We start from the raw sequence: 25,254 nt of genomic DNA, 5'->3' as shown, positions 1-25,254 counted from the left end.
CGGCCGCGCCTGGCGGCAGCGCTGGCCCGGGTCGAAGGCTACCTCGAGTAGGGGCTGCGGGGCTGCGGGCAAAGGCTGCCCGGCGGCGGCATGCGGGTGTTTCTGGAGCAGCCGAACTTCTCCCGGTGCAAGTGCTGGGACCCCTTGCGGCTGCCGGCAGGAGCCGGGTGCGAGATCCTCTTGCTGGAAGAATCAGTCCGTGCGTTCACCAAACCCCTGTAGCTGGAAAGGGGCAGGGTTGCGCGGCGGATACTTTTCCAGACTTCTTTAGAAGTGTTACTTCATTATACACAACCAGATTCAAATTTCTTCTACTACCCCCAGCCCCCCACCAGCTTTTGCTGTGGAATAGCCTGATTCCGCTGGATTGCGGGAGCATCTAGAGGCCACTTTTGCATGTGCATGCATCAAGTGAAAAGGCAGTGTAGGCTGCACGGCACTTAGCATTCAGAGGCTGAAGTGCCTAGGCGTTTCTAACCCCTGTAGAGAGATTTTTAGAGAGATTACTCACGGCTATACAACAAGCCAGCAACTGCCTCCAGCGGTACAAAAGCCCATAATGAAAGACCAAGCCCATTTAAAGTACTCCTTGTGTTTCCCAAGAAGCCAGAAAGCAGCAGAGAGAGTTCTCCTCAAATCACACCTTTGCTTGTGTACTGTCAACACAATGATGACCCTAGCTTCTACAGCTACTGACAGTATCTACTGTATCACTTATATTGCTGTTATTAGAAAGATGTTCATCATCAGTGTGAGCACATTTTTTTACTGCCATGGCTGGTTAGGAGCTCCTTCCCTTTAGGAAGCAGTCAAATGCTCTTGTCTGTGTGTGTATCAAAAATGGTTACGTATGTGTATATATATCTTTATTTCAAGAAGACTGAAGTTTGGTGCCCACACACTACCAGACCTTGTTTTTGTACTCAGTACTGTGATTTAGCACAGAGACTGAGCTTTAACATGCAGAAAAGTCTTGTTAAACATTCAGCAGGCCATTAACTTTGGCAAATGCTTGATTTCATCCTCTATCCATTTTCAAAGCAAGCTACCAAGTGTTTGCAAGGAGTGACCAAGAAGCATGTTCTTTTACAAGCTCTAATACATGGTTTAGCATCCATACACTAAGTGTTGTGACAGTCTTTAATCGTTTCCCATCTATGCACAGGCTGCATCCAGGTCGGACAACAACTGCAGGCTGGAAACAGTGTGCTCAAACTGCACATGTACACCCTGATGGTAGAAATGGGGTGACTTGCATGACCCACTGGTTGAAAAGCAGATCTTCAGAATTTAAAATGATTCCTCCCATGCTATGGCAATAAGTTTTTCTTGTGTGGCTTCGTTATAAACCAGATTTTACTCAGCTTTTTTTGGGACAGGGGCTGCCTGCATGTGTCTACAATTCCTGTCCTGTGCTTAGCCAGTTGCCTGGGTACCGCTGTAACAACAATAAGTTAAATATAATCAAAGCTTCAAGCAAAGGATGAGCTGACAGGACCTACATCTCAGTGGAAAGACCTACCACCCCAAGCAAGCAGGAGCATGTTTCATTGTGATGGTGCAGGTATGAAGACGGTCGGTGGGAAGAGCCACTGCATCTGCACATTGGTAATTACCACTGCATAGCCTCCATAAAAACATCTCACCTAGTATGGTTACTCAGATTTGCTGGTTAGGACCTTCTCTAGTGACTTTACCTACTGACGCCTGAAGGAAAAGAGCAGTCCTGTGCTCATGGGGAAAGCATGATCTGTGCATGAGGTGGAATTATATGAAGGCAAAACGATGACACATGTTAAAAAAGAAAAAAAGTATTTCCGAGTCCACCTTCAGTAAAGTAAGGTAGTTAAAGCAGCAATGTTTTTTCGGTTGCTCTGATTTCTGTTAGTGAGTTCAGACAAGCTTGCTTTGCCATGATACAGTGACTTCTCATTTATTCAAGGCTAATATAATTAATTCTCAGTCTCCTACTCTTGCTCTAACTAGAAAATATAGGCAATCTTCAGTAAATCTTAGAAACAGGCAAATACTGAAGGTCCAGGGGAGATCATGTGGTCTGACTAAGTTTAATGAATGTAACTTCTATGAGACTTGGCTGTGCTGCTCCGTGGTCTGAAATGTGTTTATGTAATCACACACAGATGTACTGAATCGCATCAGATAGGGAAGTAGTTTTCACATCTTTCAGCCTGGAAAAAAATTCTGATTCCAGAACAAACCTTCTAAGTTCCATGTGCTCGATTTTGTGAATTGATTCAAATCATAAATATGCTTAACATGTACACACATTGATATATTTAATTCTCAGTGTTCATAGAGTTTCAGCAGTGTTTGCAAGATTAGTCATACAGACCCAGAAAAGTTAAACATCTAATTCCTCTTTGGTAAGGGCCTGGAAAGTACCTCTGGTGTTTTTAATTAAAAAATAAAATTCAGGGAATTTACAGTTAAGATGTCTCTTCATTGTCACTTCTCTATGCAGCATACTGTGGTGTTCTTTTAACAATGGATAATTTAATTTCAGATTGGAAATGTGCCGCATCTTTCAGTGCTGTGGATGCTTTGAAGGAAGTGTTAGATGAGACCACAATTAATAGTATCTTAGTGGGGAAAAACTGGGAAGCTTCAGCATTATCTGAGATAGGAATATTAGAGAACTTTAAAAATATTTTCAGTGTAGACTTTTTATTGATCAGCTTTTAAGTATGTTCCAGTTTCTTAAAACACCACTGTCCACAATGCGTTGCTTAAGCACATGTTACGAGGAACAGCTCCAGCAATGCATGCAGAATAAAGAGCTCTCTGGAGTGTGACTTTTTGCTCATTTGTTATATATAGACTATCCAAACCCCAGTGCTCAAATGTAAGGGATCTGTTCAGAACAGGATGCAGAGGAATATGAGCAAATAACCTTACCCACAGTTGGAAGACACGCTGTTCTCCAGAGCAACTTCAGACACATCTGAAGTCCCACAGGAAGAAAGCAGCCCTATCCGTAAAGCCACGACATCTTTGTTCTGTTGTGATGCTTCTGCCCTCCTTCAGTCTCCTCTGGCCTCCTGCTATGTATTTACAGCAACAGTGCACGATGGCCTACGAACCATGAACTCCCAAACCTGGAAAGCTCTCAAGGCAGAGAGCAGCTTTTTCCATGCAGAGTTTCTCTCTCCCTGGCTCAGCTTCACGCTGCTCAGACCTCAGCTCATCTAAATGCTTCTGCAGCGTAGCTGGTTGCTGAAAAGCTAACACAACTGTACTCCTCCTGCAAACCAGACTTTGGCTTTTCATGGCTTTCTGCCCACATCCAGCCCCTAACAGCAGGACTGCAAGGCTGTGATTGAAGGGAAAGTGGGTGCCCATGGGTGCCTGAGCAAACCAAGGGTTAGCGATGTGCCCCCAAAAGCCGAGGAGATGGCTGTCCCCCATAGCCTCCATGGAAAGATCTGGGTCAGGTAACACTGTATAGAGCAGCCTAATGCCAGAAACAAGAATGGCATCCATCCAAGTGATCAGCATGTCGGCTCTTTGTGAAAGGGGCTTTAGGTTTGTCCTGGCGCTTGCACTATCCACGCTGCCCTGAGATGGTCACACCAAGATTTGTAAGATGCTTCAGGCAAGTTATTGTCAGAAGTGTGAAGGAGTCCAATGCATTAGTGGCAAATCCAGTAATAACTTGTACACCTGAAGCCTCAGCTTCACTGACCTTAGAACCCATGTGTCAGTAGGTGCCAGAGCACACAAGAATTGGTGGTGTGAAGCATATGGTGCTTGTTTGGGTTGGGCGCGGGGGCAGGAGGCTGCCTTTTAGGAGGAGAGGCCAGGAAGCTGACTGTTGTGGCAGCCTCAGAACCACAGGGGAGGTGAGAGAGTGAGGGCAAGCTGTGAGTTTTGGGGTAAGGGCAGAAATGGGGATAGCTGCAGGATCCACAAGGGGAAAGCAGTGGAGATAGGCTGGGGACGTGTCTCCCATGGGAGGGCAGCAATGTTGAACAGCCCCACGTGGCATCAGTCCTTTGGCTTGGAGATGTGCCTGGGCTGGAGCCTGGGACTGGGTCACTGCTGCTGTTTTGGGGAAGCTCTGCTTTTATGCAAGATGCCTAAAAGCCCAAGTAGCCACCTGGACACTGCTACTTGGCCAGCATTTTGTTCTCCAGGTTCTTTAAGAAACAGTGTTTGTTTGTAGGGTGTTGAAGAAAGACTGGATGGTGAGTGTTGTTCTGATTTATCTCTTCATAAAGAATAGGATCCCAGTCTGCGATGAAAGAACTGAAATCCCCCTTCTCAGGAGGATACAGGGAGACAAGGAAGAGCTTTAACCCCGGCAAGTGCTGCGGCAGCCAGTTAAAGCGTGCTTTCACATGTCTCCAGCACTCACCTCTCTGACTCTAGCTGTGAGGTCCAGTGAACATAAAATCCTGTCCCAACAGAGTTCATTAGCTAACAGACAGCATCTAAAATACATAATTTTTCCTGTCTGTGCCCTTTCACTGGGAACTCAATAATATTTTTCCACCAAGAAACTGAATGCTGTACTACTTTACAGGATTAAAAAAAATAATTCTCGGAAAATGTCTGATGGAAACCGCTGCGCTGTATATAACTTTGCACATCAGTTTGGTCTGTTTAAATGTCAGATCTCTGAAGAGTTGCTGGAGCTATCACTTGAAAAAAAAAATAATAATGGCAGGTGGAAAACTCAGTCCAACATTAGAATTTCATTTCATTCAAACAACAGTATTTATCATTAGTGTCTAAGTGTTGTTACTTCCACTGAAATATAATTTGCCCCTTCTGTCTCTTCCAGAGCTTTGGCACCATGAACCACTAAAACATTTCTGTGTGGTGCTGTGTCCACATGGGGATGGGGAACACACAAAGGAGAAGTGGAGTGGGACTGAAGCTTTAACTGAACAAAATTTAAAAAAACCCACCCTTTCAAACACAGGATAAGACCTGTAATATTAGCTGAACAGTAAAGAATTTGGATATATTTAGTTAATGAAAGCTATTGCTTGAAGGTAAGATTGGTTCATTTATGTCTGCACAATAACAGCCCCAATGCAGAACATATGAATGCCAGATGGCTGGAACTGTTCCATTAATGAACTGATGCTTTCATTGTTCTGAATTTGATTTTGTAGCTTTTTGCTTATAATGATTTGATTGCACCATTAAAAACCTTCAATAAATTCCCAATAAATTATTCAGTGCTCAGAATGCGAAAGAGGAGATGCCTCTCTGCCTCCATTTTCCATCGGCCTTAAATGGGACTTGCAGGTGTATAACACCTCTGGCAGTCAGGCTGATGAATACATTTCAGGCTGTTTTCTTAGTACCTCCATTTAAATAATGTATGCAGGACCCATGCACAATGTTCTTCTAAGGCACAGGAAGATTCATTCCAGGTGACACTCCATTAGAGTCAATGGAGTTATCCAGGGAGGAATATGAAGGACAAAAAAAAAAAAAAAAAAAAAAAAAAAAGAAAATCATGGGTGTGTATATAGGGAGAAATTCCTTCCAAATATGTGAAAATACAGGAGTAACATCAGGCACTGGGAGATACACTTTTCCTCCAGAGCACAGGCCTCTTTCATTAAACATAATTCCTATTATAATAAACTTCCCGGTCTCCAGGTTTAATTAATAAGCAGTCTAGGAATCCATTTCTTGTATATGTTACCACAGGCACATTAAATTTCTGGCTTACACACCTCCTCTCTAAACTTGCTCTAGGCTTCAACACTCAACTCCAACGCTGTGGCTCTGCTGCCACCCTTTGTCACAGACAGACCTGGTATAGTTAGGTGACAAACATATCTCTGTCCTCTGTGGCTCCTCTCTGATCCCCATGTCTGAACAGAACTTACGAACAGGGAGCCTGGAAAAAGAAAAAAAAATAAAATCTAAATATTGGTTAGCAGTGAGGAAAGGCTTCCTACCAAAGCTGGGCTTCTGCTCTACGCCTACCTTTGAGATGCTGGAAGGGCTTCAGTCTTTAATGCCAGAAGCGAAGCCAGGTCTCTTATTTCTTCTTTTACTTCCACTTCAGTTCTTTTAAGGTTGTACTTATTAAGCAAACTAATAATAAAGTTAAATAAAATAAAAGGGGGAAAAAAGAGGAAGGTAGTGGAGTGTGGATGCAGACTGCTCACAAGACCCTTGGGGACACACTCTGCTTTATCCTGTTGCCCAGGGCCCCTGTGCCCCTTTTTCACATAGCTCCCACAGACCTCCTCTGGTGTTGGTAGGGATTACTTGTCTCTGACATAGCTTTCTGGGGCACGACCACACTGAGGAAGAAGCAGAGGTCAGGTAGCAGAGGGAGGTTTTGGTGCACAGCCTCCTTAGCATGAGCACAGGAGTACAAAGGCAAGTTGGGGTGGGGAGAGGCAGGAATACCAGGTAGCAGAGCTGGCAACCCTTTTCCCTGGGCACCTCTTTTCCCTCAGCAGAACACAGATATTTTCCTGGGGTGCTCTGTGTGGTTCGATCCTCCTGGATTTCAGCATTGTGTCTCAGGGATACTAAAGCCAGGGGCTGACCACCAGCCTGGAAACCAGGCTGTAAAGGTGGGATTCACCCCACCGTCTCATTTCTTGCTCCACCTGGAACACTGTGGGGTATCTAAGACCTGGCCTACGGGAGTTGGGTCTGCAGGGGAGCTGCAGAAAGCCCTCCTGTGTCTTCCTGGTGTAGGGGGAGAGGACACTGAGGCATTCTAGATGGAAACATAAGTGTAGGTTCGGATCCGGTCACCTGCCAATGGAGAGCAAGCCAGGGCAATGGAGAAATCTCAAGGATTTGCACACCACCACAGAAGCAAAGCCCATAAAGTCCAGAAACTCAGATGCTGCACCCTTACAAGTGCTCTGCTGGCTGGCTCCCGCAATCTCTCTTTCCCATCAGGGTGATGTGTCATATCACATGTGGTCAAATGTCCCTCTCTCTGCCTCACACAAGTAAGGAGGAAAGACTTGGGGTCAGCTCAACCTCATTAGTTAATAATTGAAGGCCTGGTTGCCTGCTAACTATCTGTTGCCATTTACAGTTGAATCACTGCTTGTGTTTACAGACCACCACGTAATATTTGCAGCATTTGTTTGCAAATGTTCTTGTAGCTCCTTTGTGCTGCCTTCACAGGGCAGGCAGAGTAAAGGCTACAATGAAAACCAGGCAGAAAGCTATTTGTTTGATGCCCGTGGAGTCAAGGAACAGACCCCTTGACCTCATCAGCTAAAGCCACTTTAAAACTGATGAAAGTCTAACCCCGTATTTTTAACAGATGAGCACACCTTCCCTGATGTCACATCTGCTTCTTTGAGCAGCTGCCAGAATGTAGCTGGCTTGGACTGTGGTTTTTCAAAGATTTCTGGATTCCCAGTTCTTCTATTTTTTTAGTAGGTAGAAGGTGTCCAAAGTGCAGAGGGAGGTCTGGTAATTTCCATGGTAACTCTTTGGAGACATCCTTGCCTTGATGGACCTCCTCAGCACCAAGAGGAGCCAGAAATAGCTCCAGTTCTGGCTTTTGAGCAGTGCTATTAAAAAAAAAAAAAATAATGTGGGGCCACATCAGATTTTGGTTTTCATTTTTTGTTTTGAGGAGCAAAAAGCTTCTCAAGGCAAGGCAGAGCAAAGAGTCACCTGAGCCAGGGCAGGGAGGAGGCTCAGGAGGGTGTTCAGTTCCAAGGGGACACAGGCCCATGGAGGACCCTGCGCCAGGGCAGTGGAATCAGAAACAGGAAAAGCAAAAGTAAAGGAACAACAATGCACCAACCCAGTCCCCTGTACCACCCGCCGCCTTATCAAAGGGGCTGAGTGAATGTGACAAAGAGAGCAAAAAGGGAGAAGAGGTGTCAGGAGTGCAGCTGAGATGTTTTTCTAAGTGTTTGTTTAATTGTTTTTATTTCTCAATACCAGAATCAATAACTAGAAGCTGATTAATTTGGAATAAATTAAATCGGTTGACATGTCCTGACACAAAACTGCGTTTTTTGGCCCATGACAGAAAGATGCTGTCTGGTAGGCAGAATATGGGTTACTGATTCCTACAGTTTTGTTGATGGAAGTAATGGATGTCTGGCTGTTCAGGACTAACAATACCTTAATTCAAATCCTTGCTTTACCATGGCTTAATATCTTTAAGCCAAGAGTATGCAGATGTTTTTATAGAAAACATGTTTATCAGTCATCAGTTTTGAATGCAAAGGACAAGTAGCCAAGGCAATGTCTGTGGCAGCTACTACACTTAAAGTCAGATTTAATTACTTTTCCCTGAGCCTTCAAACATATAAGCTGAATTAAAAGGGCCGGCCTGCTTCTGCATTAGCCTGGGCAAGAAACACCCTGCCTTCCAGAAAGCAATAACTCTGTTAAATGGAAGGGAAAAAAGTGTGCTGCATTACAGGAGAGAGGCACTGACCTTTCCAGAGGTTAACAGGCAACGCACAAAATAGAGATTTTTTGTTCATTAGGAGGAAACATGAGAGCATAATTAGAAACAGGCCATGCTGTATGGTTTTGCCTACTACTACTACTATTCGACACAGCAGAATAGAGGAAGGTACCCACTAGTGTGGGGGTTGAATTAATGATTGGAAATTTAATAGTGAATGATTAAAATAGGCACTAATTTTTTTCCCCATAGAAGTTAGGAGACTAGCGATTGAGTGTTTGAACTTAAAATCAGTTGAATAATGGTAATTTTAAAAACATGTAGGTTTTTTATTTATTTTTAATAGTATAGGTAATGAAGAGGAATGTATGCCATTCAAATATATCATTAGGTGGATGGAACAGTAAGAGGCAATAGGAAAACTATAAGCATACCACAGAGACTGATCTATTCAAATTGTCCTGAGATCTGTTTATAAAAGACCCTGAGCCAAATTTCAGTCTCCATCTCACCAGCTGTGCATGAAGGCTGAAAACAAAGACTTTTCCTTTCTTTGAGGCATGCCCATACACCCTGTGAAGGTTAACAGGAACTGCAGAAGCATTTGCCCTACGGGAAGGTGGAGTCAGGAAAAACACCTTATTGAAATGCTCCACCAGGAGTTTGGTGTTCAGGACCTACAGCCCACATGGATACATTGAAACTATTTTGTCTTTCCCTTCCCAGCAAAAGCTTTGCAGAAGTTGTAAAATGTTGAGGTTGAGCAAGGAAGAAGTAGGTCAGGGTGCAAGGCTGGTCAACTTCATATACTGGGAGCCTTACTGCTGAATTACACATGCTTGCTGCCACATACTTAAGCTACTTAAAGTAGAGGCTTTAAAAATCTGGCCAGTCTGGCTTATTTTCTGCTGAAAGCCATGGAGCTGTTGCTAGTCAGGAAGAAGTTCTAAAGCCAGGGATTTGACACAACCTCTTGGTCACAGAGATGACCCCTGACTCAGGTGGCATAATGCTTGAATCACTGGAAACAGAGGTGTCACTGTGCCTCTTTCCATTCAGCTGGCATCTATGGGACAAGATTTATAGCCTGAAAAAGACCAGAAATCCAGCTGCTTTTCAGACAAAATATTCTGGGTACCATTTTGAGGCACATGCTTCATGGTCACAGATCGGTCATCCCTGCAGCGTATCTTCCTTTCTGACACGGAGTAAAATACATGTGTGTTTGAAAATACTGGATTGTAAGGACAAGAAAGAAGGATTTCCTTCATGTGGATGCCAAGAATCACTTCTTCTTCAAGGCACATTTGGATATTATGAACAGGTGGATGAGCCAAGTGAAATCCACTCCTCAGCCTGGGTTTGTCCCAGCTAAGGGTAAACACAGATGCATGGCAGCAAATCTTGCAACTCAGATAAGGTGAGTTTATGTGGTCCCATAAGCACTGAGTAAGTGAAGTTACATATTGTGCAAGAAATCCGAAAAATTGTGAGGCAAAATGCCTAAAAAACCCTATTTATGAAAGGACTGATATCATGTATAGTCTCTGCATTTTAAATAACACTGTGTATAATGTGCTACCTAAGCTTTTTAAATACCATGATTTATTATACCTTCATGAACTTTGTTAGGATAGCTTTTAAATATGTTGCATTAGAGGACATATTCTCAGCCAAACACTTCTGGACCCTGTTATTCTCTTTTGGCTTTTGAACTGTGACCCGTTCTTCATCCCTAGTGTGATTCAGCCAAGCTGTTATTTACTGCAGTGAGTGAAAGATTACATTTTGTGGAGACCTAACACCTAACAAGAAGGCATCCATAAAGTCACTCACACAGTAACATGCATAACTTCTGTGAACTCCAGAAATTCATTACTCCCCCAAAATACATAGGTCGTATAGAGGCAATGATGAGTTAATGGTTGAGGTCAAAATCAAGTTCTCAGTGTCAGGAAAGGGCTAACATAAATCACGTGGCTTTACATAGAATCATAGAATCATTTAGGTTGGAAAAGACCTGTAAGACCACCAAGTCTTCATCCACACCAGTGTCTGCATGCCTAAGTAGCTCAGCGTGTGACTTCCATTAGCACTTGAAAGGAGTGTGACAACGAAATCCCTCATCTTCAAAATAGGAATACACTCTAGTAGTTTAGCGCATTCCTGGGAAGTCTGGAGCAATGCACTACTTGTGACTTGGGAAGGGTGGCTTCCAGATGCTCTTTTGGTCAGTCAGTTAAGCAGGGATTGTGTGCAGTGCTGCTCCTCAAATTGCAACTCTTTTCACACTGCTCATGCAGCAGAACAAATACCCGTGCTCCCTGGGATGAAGTTTAAGAATAAAATGTAGCAGGACTTCTCCATTCTGCTTCCTACTGAATCAGAAGCTTGAATTTTGTTATGCCAAAGATTTATAGGCTTTACATTGCTGGAAGTACAAGAAGACTGTGGGTACAAGAAATAGCAGATTTTCTTTTGTAGTAAGGATGCTATCTGTACAGAGCAGGAAAAGCTCCTCCCAGCATCCATGGCACAATGAGAACATGCTTCTCTTGTCTTGCATCCCATTCTGGTTTCCACTGTGCTTCCCAGAGCCTACCAAGAACAATAAATCTGCTTCTCTCCTACTCACAGATGGATTTCATCTGGAGGAGGATTATCTTCAGGTGCATAGTGAGGGGTTGTCTCTAAAAATAGCATCTGCCTTCTAGAAAAACACCCTTAGAAACCACCATCAGCTAGAAGTAATGGAGATAAGGCAGGATGGAGAAGTGGAGGAGGAGAGTGGTATGTCCATGTGGTCCATCCGTGAGCTGGGCACCTGCTGCAATCCAGACCAGCTTCCAGGACTCCTGGAGGAACTCAGGGTCAGAGGTTTCAGTGAGGGTGAAACTGAGAACAGAGTCCCTCAGGATATGGAGTGCAGAGGTGAGCTTTGAAAACCTCTGAAATTAATCTCTACAGTGAAAAAAAGATACAAGGCCTTTTAGTCTCCTTCCAAATGCTCCATTTAAAAGCATCAGTGCTAAACTCAGTGAAAGCAACAGCAGGGGTTATACACTCTTTGGGGCACAGACTGTGTTTTGCCAGTCTCTTGCAGGGTGAAACATCAGTTTTGGGTGGAAACCGCAAGTATTGTAGTTAAAAGGAAATAAGAAAAATGCAATTCATACACTGCCACCCCATACATCTAGGGCTGTTGGAAGCATGTGACTCCTGGGTTTGAGTTTCAAGTGACATAAAAAGTCCATGAGTATCATTACTACTAACCACATGCCTTGCCCCTCACCCACTCTTACTGATGCAGACGTTGTCCTGGTTTCACTTAAGCTCAGCGTAAACTTGCATTTCACTGCTGTAATGTCACAGACATGAATTAGAGCTCCTCGATGACATCATAGTCAAGAAACTCGCCTCACTTTGCTAACTGGCAGTGGAAGTCTCACTCCTGACTTCCAGTGATGCAGAAGATAGTATGCATGGTGCAGGGGCGCAAAACGAGGGGATGAAATAGGGGCCTTTGTGACAAAAGGAGGCCAATTTCCAACAACAAAACAAAGCTTGTGCTGGGATTTTAAAGTGATCATGTCACAGCTTGGAGCTGCTCTATAAAATCTCAACCTGCCACTGGGCAATGGCAGACTTGAAGGCTTGCGGGTGGCAGAACTGTAAAAATCCAGGAAACTATCAAATAAGCACAGCTGTAGCCCAGAACCTTCTACCCTGCAGCAAATCTGAAAACCACTTGACTTTAAACATCCCTCCTCCTTCTGTCCGCAAAGCACATGAGATATGGGAAGTTTGGGACTGGGGGCTGGGAACACCAAAGACGCAAGCCTTGTTATCAAACCTTCTTCTAACTCCGCCATCGTTAGTTTGGCTGATGCTATTCAGAAAAACTGTGCTAAGGAGATGCATTTGATGGAATTACACAGAGCAAAAAGACTAGGCACAAAGCAGAAATCTTGGAAGGCTATATAATGTTCTGAGATTATAAAGCAGAGATTTATAAAGACACAGGAAAAAAACTGATTTTTGCAAAAGAAAATATCTCTAATAACCAAACAATAATGATAAAAAGCCTTTTGTCTGCAAAATCATCCCATGGGTTTCATTGTTTCCTCTTGCAAACAATGTTATCTGGAGAACAGGCAAAATTTCCATTTTACAGTCATCTATATGCTACAAGAATAAGGGGGCAGAACAGATGAATTGTGCTTTCTAAAGAACACTTTTGCTGTACCTGAAAACCTCCCCTAAGATTAAGGTTTTAAAAAAGGTGTATTTCTCTTACACTTTTTTGAAGACTAGAGTTGTCAGTGATGCCATAAATTTGGAAAAGAACTGCCCACCTTTCCTGCCAGCAGCAAAAGATGTTTTGCCCTACAGCCATGAGTGATTTTAGATTACACATTAAGATTTGATCAACATATGATTAGTATATCTGAGCATTTCAATGAAAAAAAACAGGCTGGCATTCAAAGGCTGAGGTCACTGCTTGAAAGAGAAATGTACATGCATAAGGACACACATGCCTCCTCTTCATTGGCATCTCTTCCTTTCAAAGCACGTATAGTCACTGACCTCCTTTGTCTCTTCATCTGTGTCTATTTAAAAATGCCAGTCAGTTTGAGCTGTGTAAAAGACTTCTAAGCTAAGTCTGATAAACATCTCTGTCATATTGAGTATGGTCTGTAGTAAGTTCTTTATGGTGGCTTACAGACAAGACTTCCTTCTTGTGGCTTTGGGAGGTGTGCGCACAACAGAAGCAACAAGTACTGACCTTGCCAGAATGGACCATCACCAGCACAGGTGGGAAAGCCATTATTCCTTTACAACAAACAAATGTATAAATAAAAACAAACCAGAGCAATGTTAAAGGATTTGTGCCTAGGTTGAAAAAAACCACCAGGAAGCAATTACACATCTCTGCTTTTTTGTTGAATCTTAAACTGTGCAGCACTTGCCTTCTGCTGAAGCGAGCGATAGGCTCTTGTGACTCATGGCTACTTAACCACTCGTCTCTTACCTGCTTGCTTACCTTTCACTGCAGCCTAATCCTTTACTGGCGGATCTGGAAATGGATTTTACTGTATCAGCACCTCCTACGCTCTCTCCGGCCTCCCAGGCTCCACTCGTGGGGATCAGGACTGTGTTGTGCCAGATATGTATATGCTAGAGCAGAAATTCATAGTCTCTACAGCTTGCAGTCTTAATAAGCAAGACCTGAAGAGAGCAGGAGGGAAGGAAGGGTTATATTCCCCAGTAAGAAATGAGGGATTTAGTGATTTGCTCAAAGTTGTGCATGTTAATTGCTGTCACAGCTAAGAACTGGAAGCAGGACACTGGAATTCCCAAGTGCCAGAACGAAGAAACTAGACTTGTACAAAATGTGCTCAGCTCTGATTAAAGGAAATAAAAATATAACTTAAAAAAGGAACCTAATGGTTTTATGTTTGATATGTAGCAAAACGCAGAAGTAAATCCCCCACCCCCCCTTACTCAAACCCAGATTCCATGTACAGATGCATACAAAGATGAATTCAGAGTTTAAGTGGGTGAAGTTTGGTTTATTCCCCTGGAGATGTGCTTGTTTACATATGGCTGAACTAGAGGTATTATGTCTTTGACAACATATTCCATTAATATTTTTGTACATACCCATCTGAACTACAATCTCCAACTGTTGTCTATTACTCTGTTTTTCAGTTGTTTAAACTTTTCACCTTCTTGCTGACTTCCTAATGGAACAGATTCCTCATGCTCTGGTTTCTGGTGTTGGGCTGAGTTTTTTTTTGTTTTTGTTTTGTTGTTGTTGTTGTTGTGTTGTTTTGATTTTGAAGGTTTGTACAGATTTTCCACCACTTTGAGCAAAAGTTTTAGGAATAAGTATGCAACAGTGGGACCAATCCTTTTGCCCTTCCTCATTCTGAGGTTCCTCTTTTGGTTTCAAGAGTAGAATCTGCTGAGCAAGACACTACTCAGCACAAATAAAGTTGGCAGAAGGAGCCGTTAAGCAGAAACAGAACTCCTGTCCCTCAACCAGAAGGCATTATGATTTCTGTGACAAAGGAGATCATGTTGCACTGTTGTTCCTACAGTCACAATAAGAGGAACAGTCAGTTCTCAGAAATATATGATTTTATTTTAAGCAGTTTTTCATGGCAGAGTGGGCTAAGCTAACACTGCAGCTAGGGTCCTGCAAAGAAAAATCAGAAAAAATCCTTGAAGGTCAGATCCTCTTGCCCCTTTTGGTCTTTAAAAATACAGCTGGAGGCGGGTGGGAGTAGCACACCAGGCAACTGTGACCTCCAAACACATCTCCACAGGACACAGCCATAGAAAATGCTTGATCAGATGCTTCAAGTATCAACATTCAGATTTAGTCTAAGTTACACCTTCTTGTTCCTACAGCATAAAGGGCACTAACTTAATCTGCTTGGGACAGTGACAAAACCTGTGCTATCAGATCTGTGTTATGCTAACCACCTCCTTAGACTGAATGTATGGACACACCTTTATGACCCCAACTTTTCTTTTGAAACAGGATTTAACCCTTAGAGATCAGGGGAAAACACCTGGGAAAATGCAGAGTAGATGCAGTAACATAAGGCAGAGCATGTACTAGAAAAGACAGTGGTGTGAGAAGCTCCTGCTTTACTGAGGAATAGATTTGAGGGAAAGGAGAAAAGGCACACCGGAAGAATAACTGATGTTATCCAGAGACAACACAATCCAAGCTGCATGTTGACCAACTGGATATTGACCCAGGGGGCAGGAACTGGAGAAGCTGAGAGACGTGGAAAACTTCTTAGGAAAGAAAAGCACTGCAATGAAAATTCCTGCAAAGCTCAATGAAAAACTGGAGGGGGGTGTGGATGGGGGAGGGTGAGTGTCCAGGGAAGCAGTCAGAACAAGGAAAAACAATACAAGAAAGACAAGTGAAGACTTAATGACTGAAGCAGAAACTGCAGTAAAGTGGGGAAATGGGGACCCTTCTGCCAACAGACAATCTGCAAAAGAAGAATTTGGGCAATCAAAAGTAAAGATGGAAAACATCCTCAGATTCAGTTAGAACAACACAGAAAAAAAAAAAAGGCACAGACTTTTAAACAGAGTGAGTTCCTCCTTAATACAACATCCAATGAAATATGGGAACATAGCCAAGATATCATTAATATTACTCCAATAGTAATGTCAGAAATAGAAGCTGCAATTCAAAAGATGAAAAACAATAGAACAGCAGTCAAAAAAGTCCTAGCAGTAATGCTAAGGATATGTGATATCTATCACTTAAAAGAAACTGTGGCAGCTCAGCAGCAATGCTTGAGAAAAAAAAAAAAAGAGATCCCTGCAGCACACTGGAAACATGAAGTTATTGTCAAAATGCCCCAAAATGGGATTATAGGAACCATGACATCTGGAAATCAGTTATCAGCTGTATTTAATCTGAAAAGTTCTCTGTAAGTGCTGCACCCCATGGGGTAAAAGGAGCAGTGGATGGAAAGTTTTGGGAACAGTCTGGATATAGGCTCAGCCCTGTATAAACCAGATACATCCACTTAGCCTGTTGTAGATATATGCAAAACAGATCTCAGTGGCTTTCAAAGCTCCCAAAATAGCTTGAGGAGATCTTTGCTGTGGCGTGTCTCTTGGTCCAAGAGAAGCTTGGCCGCTGTTATTAATAACAATAAGGAAGATAAAAGTGAAGTGCTGTATCAGAGAAAGAGTAAGCAGTGATGTGGTGTGAACATGCCTGCAAAACATGGCTGCATTTCCCTTCCATTGATATTAGGACTTGCCCTGATACTGATAATGAACATGATACTGAACAACAACTCCAAGAAATGACACGGAATGACACCTGAAAAAGAAAAAAACAGGTCAAGCAAAGTTCAGATTCCATTATGCCAAAGATATTTTTCTTAAAAATTGGTTCTCAGCAGATGTCAAGAAGATAAAACTTTTACCTGAGTAGTACAGTAAAAGCTAAGAGAAACCACAAGAAAGATGTGAAATTAAGAACAGCAAAGATATCTGCAGTATTCAGTCAGCTTAACACAGCATCTCCCAGAGGAACAAAGAAAAGATGGTGTGTAGGAGAAATCTTTAAGAAGAATTTTTCCCAGGGAGAACAAATACCTGACCTCATCTTCAGAAGGGATAGAATCGGCCGTTAAGGAGAAAGCAAGGGTAAAAAGACAAGTTCCCACACTTAGCATCAACGTCTTTTATGAGGAGACACTACCTCTCCATTTTGACAGCACAAATGCCCCTAGGTACAGCTCATTGCCACAACATGTCACAGTGTCCAAGTTCTCAGGAGTTCTCAGGAAAAGAAAAGCTAGATGTTTGCATGGCTGCTTAGAGTACCCTACACAGATTGTTCTTTAGAAGATATAAAAACAACCATACTAAAATTTCCAGCCTTTCTGGCTAGCTGACGGAAGACAGTTGTTATACCATGGCTGTGAGCTGTGGTCACACCTATTCAATGTGCTTAACACATCTAGTAGTTCTCTGAAGGCTGCAAACCACTGTGCAACCTTAGTTTGCACTGCACATGCGCAGAATTTTCTGAATGCGTTGAAAGACCTCTGGGTAAAACTGGGGGCAGACCACCACCAGAATAACCATGCAAATGTAACTCATTGCTGTCCTCTTTTTGTCTATGCACCTGACAACAGGTTGGATGTATGATCAGCAGATTTGCCATGTGATGCTTAGCTTCTCATACTTATTCTGCAATCACTTCAGAGCACCAGTGTAGTTAACTCCTTAACAACACACTGACATTTGTAAGAAGGTCCATTGTTTTGAGGAAAGCATATCTCAACCCTTCTGCTAGTGTTGCTTACAACTTGAGGTCTGTCAGTAGCAGGTTGAGATTCTTGAAGAGTTTGCAAAGTTTAACTCAGGGATGTGAGACTCCATGGCCTCCTCCAATACGGACAGCAAACTTTTACAGATGCTCCCAGTAGAATCTTCAAAGGGTGAGGCAGGAAAACACGTGGTGAACATGTGGGCTTCTGTGGGGGGTGTTTCTGCTGTAATGGATATTTTTCCTCCACCAGTTTATTGTGATGCAGACAGCAGATCCTGAGGGAATAGTGTGGCCACTCCTTGGAGTGCAAGATCTGCTTGCGCTGCAGTGACAGGCAAAGCTAACGTTGCAACCATTTGCCATTGCCAATAGCTATAAGCTGCAGGCTGGCTTTAGTTGAAAAAGCATGGTATCACAAGCAAAGGTGAGCATATTTTCTAATGAAGATTTCCTTGGCCCTGATCTCTGTCACTTTGTGGAAGCTTATGCAGCAGAGGGAGAAACTCCTTTTGCTTTGCTTCACTGCTTTTTTTGCCAAGGGCTAATTATTGCTTATACACTGCAGTTATATAACTGATTATCCCAACGTTAATTAAATCCTTGCAATCCTTAGAACCCCAAGCAATGGAGCTGCCATATTTAACCATTGTATTTAATCAGTCAGTAGGAGAAGGAAACTCCTGTTTAGAGAGGAATATACTCTGAATTGCTCAGCCTCTCCTTGTATCTTCCAATACCCAGTTTCTTAAAGGAAAGACTCATTCCAGTTTGCAAGCAGAAGTCATGTAAAGCTCCCTTCTGCTTGTCCTCCATGCAAACATCACCACAGGAGTCCACACCCTTCACCGCTCACGACTCTGCACCGAACATAGTGTCTACACAGAATTATTTTGTGTCTCTGGCTCATATCCTGCTTGAAGAAGCAAGCTGTTAGTTTTTTTCTTCCTTGATCTTCAGCTCAAAGAGCAAGGCTTTGCCTATTGCATGTGTGCAGAACTATTTCTTATGTACTCACTTGACCTCAGTTGCTTCTGCACAACACAGTTCCACAAGGAAACTTTGTGCCATGCCTGAAGTGAAATAGGGTTCCAAGACACCAGGAAAATGTGAAAACTGCCCTAGTGCTTTAGCAATATATTCTATACTCAGTCAAAACCTGGGAAGGTTAGAGAGAGGATGACAGACATTAGCATGAAGAACTGCTGTACCCAGCAGTGCGCTGCACATCCTTCTTGATGACAAGTGTCATTTTCCTCCAGCAAAGAAGCCATCCCTTCTTCTTCCTTTCATCAGTTAGGAAGGATAGTGTTTTAAAGAGCATGTGTGTTAGCCAAAATTGTCTCAGTATTCTCAGAAGTGGAAAGAGGAAAACAAGCCCAAATATTTTCATGCACAAAAAAGTTAGAAGTCTGTTTCTATGGATATTGTTTGTCTCAATGATGCAGTCACTTTGGTATGAATCTGATTGATTTCATGAGCAAAGTAACAAAATGTTGGCTAATGTACACTACTGCTATTGTGCAGCAAAGTAGAGAACATAATTGAAGATGGCTCCTTCTCGTTTACCCTGGGTGGCTCTTGAGTGGTGGCTAGAACGAAAGCCAACAAAAAATAATAATTCTGTCCCTAAAGCATGCAGGCATGACTCTAAATTCAGACCAGGAACAGAACAGGGAGGAATGGAGATAGTACATTTTTCATGTTCCAGAGTAAAGCCACACTCCAAGCAAAGAAAGGATGGGGTAATCTTCAGACTCTGATTCCTCAGTAGGGCATGAGATGTTGTGTTGGAACTGTGATATTCCGGTATTTTGCATCTGGTCAACAACATTTTTGAAGTACTGGGAAAATCAGAGATAGATGCAAGTAAAATACAGAGTGGAGAAGACTTGTGCCACGTGGGAGGGTCTTGCGTAAAAGTAAGCTATATGCCTTCAGCACTGAATTCCAAGCAGGTCAGAGGTAATGAGTGTAACAAATCACAGTTCCACAAGTGCTTTTCATGCCATTTAACGTCCTGCTGCTGCATAGTTCAGTGAGGACATGGAACAATTGCATAGCAGGTGAATGCAGCAGCTTTTCTTCTGACCTGAGGACAGATTTGTGTATGGTTTAGAGTAATCTGCAGTCTCAACACAATTGAATTGTGTTTGAAAAAGCACTAAAACATCCAGATGTTTAATGGATCCTTTAAGTCTGTGGAATTGGGTTAGGGATCATGCATACAAATCCTTCCTTGTTAGGCTTTTCTGTAAGGCTAATTTGGCTGGAAGCACAAATTGCTCTTGTCTAATGGAAACAACTCCCTTCTCCATCTTAATATTCCCATCACAAAGTTACTAAAAAGATTAAGAAAACCCTGGGAGAAGTCCAGTTTTCCAGGATGGGAGGTCCCTCCTTTGAGTAATTTAGTTTCTTCTTCTTACAAGAAGTCAAAATCCCTCTTTATTTCCCTGAGTTCTCTTCCTCCAAAATTTATTTTAAAGTTTTGCAGAGTCTGAGGTGTGCTAGGAGCATGTAATTGCAGCCTCTACCTTAGAAATGCTTCAGAGAGACAGCGGTGAGAAAACTGTTAGTATGAAAATAACAGCCTCACCAATATACCCACTCACAATCCACAACTGAGCAGCATCATGATTAATGTTTTAGAATCTGTCTTTGCTCTCCATTTAGCCCTAACCGTTTATAGCCAGAGTTCCAGTCACATCAGGTGTTTTTGCAAAAAGCAAGGTTGTTTTTTCTGTTGTTTTTTTTTTCTTTCTTTTTTTTTTAATGGAAAATAAAAACTGTTCCATTCAAATTCTCTTGTCCTGTGTGTATGGCACAAACCTTTTCAACAGAAATAGCTTCTACAAAACCAAGCCCTCATTAGACTAGTCTGGACTCCAGTGGATACTAGGGGCAAACTGTCGGGGGAACTTTTATTTAAAACTAAAAATGTCATTGTTACTATAGGCCTTTAACTTCTGCTTTAAGGAACAAGTTTTCCCAACCCCACCTTACCAGTCACCAGAATGAGATTTAGCATTATTCCTAGGGATGCACTTCTACCACGGAAAAATATCTACTTATTTCCTATTGGTCTTTCAGTTATATTCGGTAAGTTTTAATATAGCAAAAACTTAAACCTGAACTAAGGTAAGATAAGAATTTCAGGAATATGCTACCAGCTCAGGCCAGTGGTTCATCTAACTCAGTTTTTGGTCTTGAATGGCAGCATAATTGGGGAAAGTATGCATGCCTGGCCTCACTTTGCAGTCCATTCCCCTTGTACTACTCCCCAGCCTGTCCGCTTGTGTCAGGGATGTTTGAGAGCACTTCCCTATACCTTACAGAGCACACTGACAGACCTGTCATCTGTGAATTTGCCTCTATCCCTTTTGGAAACTTTTCTGCTGTTCTCATCTGAGAAACTTCTTTTTTAAAATGCCTATGTTCTCCATTTGAAAGCTCCTTAACTTCTGTAGATTGTGATCTATCAAGGACTTGGTTTGCTTTGTTTTCTTTTTGAGTTGTGGCACACAATTTACTTTGGCTTCTAACACGGTATTTTTTAAAAGCTCCCTTGCTGCTCATAGGCTCTAATTTTTTTCTGCCCTAGATGTTTTTATGTGCTTTACAGTTTGCTTCATTTTCTGCAGTTCCCTTCTTGAGATTGAGCAGCTTCATACTACATTTCTTTGACACACTCTCTCTGCTGCAATGTTAAACTTAATGCTGAACCTTTCAAATGGACTTCCTACTATAGTTCCTAATTTTGTTATTTTAAGACCTAAGAGTTACTCTCCTGAGCTTATTTTGTGCAGTCTCCTGACTGGCATCCTGACTGCTGCTTCCTGAATTATCTTCCTAAATTTATGCTTGTTCTAGAGCCAGAGATACAGTATGGAACAAAAATTTGTATTTTTTTAATTGCAAAATCTGGTGGCTGCTGGCCTAAACTTAACGTGGATCTACTTTGCAGTGGCACAGTTACTGTTGTTCTTCAGCCCTGATGTTTGCAAGCTGCAAACTAATCTTAATTCCAGCCATACCCTTCATTATTTCACTGAGAAACCTGATCTTGCTTGTCCCAAAAATATGTTGTAATTAGCTTCTAAAGAATTGACTTTGAGAGCTCTTCAGTGGAAAAGATAACTGGAACACAACAGAATGAGTACAGTTACTGAATAATGACAGTTAATGAAAAAATACCCAGGAAGTATAATACTATATGCAGAAAGAGAAGGATCTTAGTGATTTAATTCTTAGAAGGTTTTAAATATTAAGAAAGAGACTAATCTTTTTACAGCTGTATCTTTCCTTTCTGCTGGAAGTGTACCTGCTGCTGAGAAGCTCAGCATGCAGTGAACCTGAGGACAGAAGAGTGTTTTTCCAGATGAAAAGAGTTTTTTCATTGTCTAATCACTATTATTGATTTGTGTTATCACAAGTGGCTGTACTTGTTACTCTTTTTTTTTCCTGGGAAGGGCTGATATATGTTTACACCAATTCTTGTCTTTTGTGCTTATCTTCACCAATGTCATTTTGGTAGCTGGGCAGCTCCTCTTGTTCCTCTGTCTCCAAGCCTCACCCTCCTGGGTGCTATCTACATACCCTGTGGGACAATAATCCCCATTTTCTCCCCAAGAAATGTCATGGATCAGTCCTTAGTATACGTGAGGTGCATTATCCAATTGCAGTCTAATTCTTACTGTATAGCTTCTACCTTACCAAGCTGTAAACATACTGCTTTATCAATAAGCACTGTTCTTGTGGAGATAATGTATGGAAGAGGTTTTCTAAACTTTCTTGTTAATGTCTTCAGGGATTATGATGCCTAAAACTACATTCGGATTTGCTTTCCAGCTGCTCCCTTACTTTGATCCAGACCTGCTGTACTTTGGTGGCGTTGTTCTCATGGGTGATGTCCATTCCTGTTACAACTCTCACTTACTTGCATTTCCACTGCAACAGCAACTGAGCATCTAGTGGATTTATTCTCCTACACTCTTCTGAGATCCTACACTTGAGTCACACTCCCATGGTTACAAGTCTGTGCCAGTGCCAGTATGGTGGTTTGACCTTGGCAGCATGCCAGGCGCTCACCAAAGCTGCGTTGTCAGTTGTCCCTCTCCTCCTTGGCTGCGCAGGGGAGAGAAGGTCTAAGGAACGGCTTGTGGGTCAAGACAAGGACGGGGAAATCACTCAGCAGTTACCATCATGCACAAACAGACATCACTTGGGCAGATCAGTTTCATTTACTACCATTCAAATCAGACTGGGACCATGAGAAATAAGACCAAATCTTATAAACACCTTCCCCCGACCCCACACTTTTTCCCCCCACCCCTCACTTTTTCCCGGGCTCAACTTAGTTCCTGATTTCTCTACCTCCTCCCCGCGAGCAGTGCAGGGGGCTGGGGAACGGGGCTGTGCTCGGTTCATCACACCTTTCCCCCGCTGGCGCTTCCTCCTCACTCTGCCCCTGCCCCAGCGTGAGCCCCCCCGCGGGGCGCAGCCCCCCCGGCCCAGCCGGCTCCAGCCCGGGTCCCCGCGGGGCCACAGGCCCTGCCCGGAGCTGCCCCAGCGCGGGCTGCCCGCGGGTCACAGCCCCCTCGGGGCGTCCCCCTGCCCCGGCGTGGGGCCCTGCCCGGGCTGCGGGGGGGGGGGGGCTGCTCCCCGTGGGCTCCAGGGGCTGGGGGCACAGCCCGTCTCACCGGGGGCTTCCCCACGGGCTGGGGGGGAACCTCTGCTCCGGCGCCCGGAGCCCCCCCTGCCCTGCCCTGCCCTGCCCTGCCCCGGGTGCCTGCAGGGCGGCTGCGCTCACGCTCTCGCTCCCCGCTGCCTGCGGTCGCCTTTGCACAGCGACTTTCCCCCTTCCCAGCCGTCACCCACGAGGCGCCACCGCCCTCGCTGCCGGCTCGGCCTCGGCCAGCGGCGGGTCCGGCCTGGAGCCGGCTGGTGCTGGCGCTGTGGGACACGGGGGCAGCTTCTGGGACCTCCTCACAGAAGCCACCCCTGCAGCCTCCGTGGCCCCCCCCCAACCAACCAAAACCAACCTTGCTATGCAAATCCAATACAGCAAGTAACTGTTCCCTGTCTTCTAGATCTAGGTGCCCCCTGTCTCGGACTGGATCTGAGTGTTTCAAGGACTTTCAAGGGCAGCCAGTAGAAGGGACCCCAGCAATACTGTTCCCTGCAGCTTTGTGACAAGGCATGGAGGAAGGACCCTAAAGAAGCAGCTTCACCGCGTAATGTCGTTGCTCCCTACCCAGCTCCTTTGGCAATCCACCCATTAACTGCCACAGGACCCTGTTCTGCAGTCAGCTGCCTGCGACCTGTGACTGTTATCATGAGCACTGCAAAGATACCTCTGGAGCTGCTGCTGATTGTGCCTTCGTTTGATGGTCTCACTGGGTACACATTGCTGTGGCTAAAATAAACAGTTTTGAGTGGTGAAACCTTGAAGTTAATTTGCCTTTGGGTTTTTCAGCAGTGGTTGGTGTTCAGATAACACAGCAATTTAACCACTAGATAGAGCATTATCTTGACCGAAGCATTATCAATATGGCAAATAGAAAACTGTGCAGTCAACCTCGGTTACCTTTTCCTGTTCAACATTCACTGCCATTGGGCTCAGGGAGGCAACTATCTGCTCAGTCCTGTGCTGCACCAAGCAATGCTTTGAAAGAGCACAAGCTAACACAACCCCTGACACCTCTGTTGACTTTTCCAGATACTTTTCCAGTAGCGCTTTGGGAAGGTAAATTTGCCTAAATGTTAAGTGAAAGCAGCTCAGTACTTCTGGGAAGCAAATCCTCTGTCATTACTACTAATGCTAGCTGGTGAACAGGGTTACTAGGAGTGGACTGGACCCTGCAGCTTGGCTGGACAAGCCACAGCATTCCTGGGAATGCAAGTGTATTCTGGAATGCACACGTGTGTACCTGTGTGCACAGGGTGGGACATCCACAACATCCACGTTCAAACAAAAGAAAGGCATAACCAACGCTCACACAGCGAGCCTCCTGTGGAGTTACAACTGAGCTAAGAAGTGATGTCACATGTCAAGGAGTATTTTGTTGCTTTGTTTCCTGCTTTTTAGGTAAGGAAATTACATTAGGTACTGCACATATCTAAGTGAATTGCAGCTGTTCATGTACTTATCCCTGTCAGTATCTACAAGGCAAGATTTCCTTTAAGATTTTCAGCTCAGCTGACCCTTCTGAATCACTGTGACCTCTCTCACCACAGGGACTGAGCGCTTTTATGCCTGTAATGTCACTTATCTCACAACCCCTCACACACTGGAACAGTACTACTGCCCCTCTCACACAGGTAAGACCAGGAGTGCTGCGGGATAAAAGTCCTGCCTGACAAGTCCATGATGGAGGTGGGTGCCTTGCCCACATACAATCTACGTGTCATCTTATCTAGGTACTGTATGAACACACAGGACAACTGGAACAGCATGCAATGACAGAGCATGTGTCAGGTCAGGTTTTGCTGCAGTGGCCAAGCCTGGGATGGGACCAGATTGGGTGGTACTTTGTTGAGAAAGTGTCAAAGAGTTGATAGATATTTCTTTTCCTCTTCTTTTGGGGTATATACATGAGATAGGAAAGAGCTGTGTGCTGGCAAGGCTGGCTTTGGGGGTAGAAGAGGAGCTCTTTGCAGTTCAAGACAAATAAAAAAACCTTATCTTTGTTTGCTTTCTTTTTTCACAAAACACTTGGCTGCTGAAAGGATGCATAAACCAAGTTTCCTCCTGCTATGTTCTTTTTCCTCTGTCACAGTTTCAAGATATTCTTCACAATCAAACGCTTAAGAACAATTAAATATCTTTCCAAATAACAAGGCAGCAGCCAGAGGCGAAGTCCTATATTGTCCAACTCCAGTGTGAGCTTTCAGACTGAGCCTTCTCTTTTCCCTGAAGCTCTGGATTCCTCCTCTCTTGGGTTTGCAGCACCCAGAATTTATTTAGAAAACAAGAGAGTTTAACCCCTAACAAGCAAGCCATACCATATTTACGCAGTCAGATGCAACAGCC

General features: G+C 43.6%; 1 protein-coding gene across 1 annotated transcript in view; it reads right to left on the bottom strand.

The window, feature by feature from the left end:
• LPAR1 (lysophosphatidic acid receptor 1) overlaps positions 1 to 22,480 on the bottom strand; it is a 95,755-nt gene extending 73,275 nt beyond the window's left edge. Inside the window, exon 1 of the mRNA XM_080372708.1 lies at positions 43 to 22,480. The gene's annotated coding sequence lies outside the window, so the exon portion shown is untranslated. The remainder of the gene's footprint in view (positions 1 to 42) is intronic.
• Positions 22,481 to 25,254: the final 2,774 nt, after the last annotated feature.

Source organism: Falco punctatus (assembly GCF_963210335.1).
Source record: "Falco punctatus genome assembly, chromosome: Z".
In the NCBI taxonomy this organism is placed as follows: Eukaryota; Metazoa; Chordata; class Aves; order Falconiformes; family Falconidae; genus Falco; species Falco punctatus.
This window is presented reverse-complemented; position numbering and strand designations above follow the sequence as displayed.